General features: G+C 45.3%; 1 pseudogene; it reads left to right on the top strand.

Annotated features, from left to right (window-relative positions):
• The first annotated feature begins 1,177 nt into the window (after positions 1-1,177).
• On the top strand, positions 1,178-2,338 carry LOC140660495 (WW domain-containing transcription regulator protein 1 pseudogene; annotated as a pseudogene).
• Positions 2,339-4,328: the final 1,990 nt, after the last annotated feature.

The following is a 4,328-nucleotide window of genomic DNA, read 5'->3' as shown; positions in this document are numbered from 1 at the left end:
TTCTGACAGATCCCACGCTGCAGCCTTCCAGCCACTCAACCCGCTCAGAAGACAACTACAAGTTACACTATTAGATTAACTGCATATACTGCATACACCAGGAACAGTGGGATTACCTAAGACTTGTACAACAAAATTACATATTTGGTGTTTTCCTCAAAATTACATATTTCTGTTTTCCTCAATTTTGCAACAGGTCAGTTTTCACCAAAAAAAGCATGCAACACTCATATGTGCTATAAGTTTATCTTGTGCTGGTCCACCTAGTGATTCCTTCCATTCAGCCCCATGCAGCTGCTAGACAGCTCCAGTCTGTGGACATCTGTCCTGGTTTCAGCTGCAATAGAGTTAATTTTCTTTTTAGTAGCTGGTATAGTGCTGTGTTTTGGATTTAGGATGAGAATAATGTTGATAACACAGGGATGTTTCAGTTACTGCTGAGCAGTGCTCACACAGAGTCAAGGCCTTTTCTGCTTCTCACCCCACCCCACCAGCGAGGAGGCTGGGGGTGCACAAGAAGCTGGGAGGGGACACGGCTGGGACAGCTGACCCCAGCTGACCAAAGGGCTATCCCACACCATATGGCGTCACACTCAGCATATAAAGTAGGGGAAAAGCCGGCCGGGGGTCTGCTGCTCGGGAACTGGCTGGGCATCAGTCAGTGGGTGGTGAGCAATTGCATTGTGCATCACTTGTTTTGTATATTCTTTTATCATTATTACTATTATTATTTTCCCTTTCTTTTCTGTCCTATAAAATTTTCTTTATCTCAACCCACGAGTTTTACCTTTTTTCCGATTCTCTCCCTCATCCCACTGCGGGGGAGTGAGCGAACGGCTGTGTGGTGTTTAGCTGCCTGCTGGGTTAAACGACAGTCCTTTTTTGGCACCCAGCGTGGGCCATGAAGTGTTGAGATAACAACAGATCTGACCCGAGCATGTTAAAATAAATTTGTTATAAGCATTCATTATTGGGTTAACAGCCGCCGGTCGCAATGTTGATTTACTTGCTCTCAAGAGTTGTTGTGCTTGTTCTCAGAGCGGTGTGACGTAACACCTTGCTTGCTGTGTGTGTTCCCTGTTGTGCTGTTCATCACCTCGGGGCCCTGACCCGCCGGCCCTGGCTGCCTGCCCTAGGATGCCTGCGCCCACCGTCGGGACCCACAGGTGGGTGGAAAATGAGCCCCGCTCCCACGCCTTCGCCGCCAGGGCAGCAGGTGGCTATGTCACGCACGACCTGGACATGAGCTGGAGGCGCTTTTCAACGTGGTCATGAACCCCAAGCCCAGCTCCTGGACGAAGAAGATGCGGCCCGACTCCTTCTTCAAGGAGCCCAACTCGGGCTGGCATTCGCCGCCATGGAGCACAGACTCATGCGGCCCCCGCCGTGGTCCGCCACCGCACAGCACGTCCGCTCCCACGCCTCACCCGCCTCTCTCGTGGGCTTGGGCGTGACACAGCAGCACACGCACTTCCGCCAGCGCTCCTATGATGTGACGGACAAGCTGCCGCTGCCGCCCAGCTGGGAGATGGAGCTCACGCACACGGGACAGCGGTACTTCCTCAATCACACAGAAAAAAATTACAACATGGCAAGATCCTCGAAAAGCTATGAACCAACCACTGAATCACAGGAGCCACCATCCTGCAGCTACTTCCACACCAGTACCACAGAGGTCTATGGCAACGTCTCAGCCAAATCTCGTCATGAATCACCAGCGCCAAATAACACCCAGCACAGCCATGTCGCAGCAGAGTCGTCCTCCCCAGATCCCACAGCCAGGGCCGTTGAACCTGCCCCGTGCACTGACCGCACAGCAGCAACAGCAGCAGCAGAAGTTAAGGCTCCAGAGAATGCAGATGGAGAGGGAGCGAATTAGGCCGCGTCAGGAGGAGTTACTGTGACAGGAAGCTGCTCTATGCAGACAGCTTCCCATGGACTCAGAAAACATGGCCCCAGTTCAGACAGCTGTGAGTACACCTACCGCGACACAAGACATGAGGCCTGTTACAAATAATGGATCCGATCCTTTCTTGAACAGTGGGCCCACTGTTCCAGGCAACAAAGTACAGACGGCGGCTTGGGATTAGGATGCTGCAGTATACCAACGACACCTGAAGATTCCTTCAGCAACGTAGATGAGGTGGATACAGGAGAAACTATAGCACAGACAACAATGAACATAAAGCCACAACAAATACATTTCCCTGATTTCCTCAGCTGTCTTCCAGGAACAAATCTTGATCTTGGGACTCTAGAGTCAGAAGACTTGATCCCTGTTCTCAACGATGTGGAGTCAGTGCTCAACTAAAATGACCCCTTCCTTACCTGGCTGTAATCATTCAATGCTGATTGGGCCTACAATGCAGTTCAAAATTTCTTTTTCTTCTTGAGATAGAGGTAGAATACCTGAAAATCCTCAAGAGATACAACTTACTGCCTTAATGACTTCTGTTACGTCGTCTTTATGGTCAGTTTAATCTCTGCCTGGATTTGATTGACACTAATTTAAATATAGAATACATATATACATATATAAAATACATTTTTATATATAAATACATATAAATACATATTTCTTCCTCTTTAAAAAAAAAGCACACTACTTTACACATCTGTATACTTCTTTACCTTTTCAGACCAGGCAGAAATGTTTCACTTTAAGGACAGAAAGTGGGTGGTGTTTGCGCATGTCCCTGACTGATCTCCTACGTATTGATTAACATCACAAACCCTTCATGAATCACAGAAGCTAACTACTAGGTCACTTGTTTCAAAAATGTGCATAGCATCAGACCATAAGAGTGCTTTTATTACTGTGTTGATGACAATAGTATCAGAAGCTTTTTTAATCAACTTACTTAAGCTTTAAAAATCTTTTATTTCATTCTTAGTAATTAACTGTGCTGTATGGAATACAGATTAAATCTGATTCGTATCAGCCATAATAATTCTCATTATATATTTGTGAAGGCACAAACAGTCCTATTGCAGTTTCTTTTTTCAGTATATTACTGTATAGTTTTTGGAAAATAAATACTTCCAATCTGAAAGTACCAGAATTGTTTAGCAACATTTTTACACTACAATATTGTTGCAAAATAAACCAGACTGGTATTGACTGCTGCCCTTTAAAACCAAAGCAATGTATTATAAACAAGCATTTTTTTAAAAGATCTTAGATTTTGATATTTATTATATTAAGCACTACAATTTTGTAACTTAATACATGAACAAACAATTTTGTATATAGATATATAAAATCTGTGGCAAATATCTTAAGTGCAAAAACATGCTTTTAAAATCAGGACTGAAAAATGTGGCACAACTTGCTAGTGTCCTATGTAGTGGGAAAAAACCCTTGCTCATACTGTTTTCAGTAATGTTTTTAAGAGACAATGTCAAAATACATGTAGTTGTATACACGAAAAAAGATGGTAACTTCTTCAGGGCAATGCTAAAGCAGTATTGTAACTTGTCTGGTAAAGTTGCTTAGTTCTGAAGTCTTTCACTTATTGTAATCAGTGTACAGGACACAGAGCATGTTTTGTGTATTTCTACCTGTTGTATATCCTACAAATACTTATCAGAGGTTTGGGAATGAGAAGGCATCAAGGACCTGCACAGGAGATCCAGTTTTTAGGAATAAAATAGCAAGATGGATGTCGTCAGACCCCAATGGATGTGATTGATTAACAAAATAACAGCCATGTCTCCACCAACTAGCAAAAAGGAAACACAAGCTTTCTTAGGCGTTGTGGGTTTTGGGAGAATGCATATTCCAAATTATAGTCTGATTGTAAGCCCTCTCTATCACATCACCCGGAAGAACGACTTCAAATGGGGCCCTGAGCAACAACAAGCCTTTGAACAAATTAAACGGGAGATAGTTCATGCAGTAGCCCTTGGGCCAGTCCGGGCAGGACAAGATGTAAGAAATGTGCTCTACACCGCAGCCGGGGAGAATGGCCCTACCTGGAGCCTCTGGCAGAAAGCACCAGGGGAGACTTGAGGTCAACCCCTTGGGTTTTGTAGTCAGGGATACAGAGGATCTGAGGCCCACTATACTCCAACTGAAAAAGAGATATTGGCAGCATATGAAGGCGTTCGAGCTGCTTCAGAAGTGGTTCGTACGGAAGCACAGCTCCTCCTGGCACCCCGACAGCCGGTGCTGGGCTGGATGTTCAAAGGGAGGGACCCCTCTATGCATCATGCAATGGATGCTACGGGGAGTAAGTGGGTTGCACCGATCACACAGCAGGCTCGGATAGGAAACCCCAGTCGCCCAGGAATCTTGGAAGTGATCATGGACTGGCCAGAAGGCAAAG

This window comes from Ciconia boyciana, chromosome 1 (assembly GCF_034638445.1).
Source record: "Ciconia boyciana chromosome 1, ASM3463844v1, whole genome shotgun sequence".
Lineage (NCBI taxonomy): Eukaryota > Metazoa > Chordata > Aves > Ciconiiformes > Ciconiidae > Ciconia > Ciconia boyciana.
This window is presented reverse-complemented; position numbering and strand designations above follow the sequence as displayed.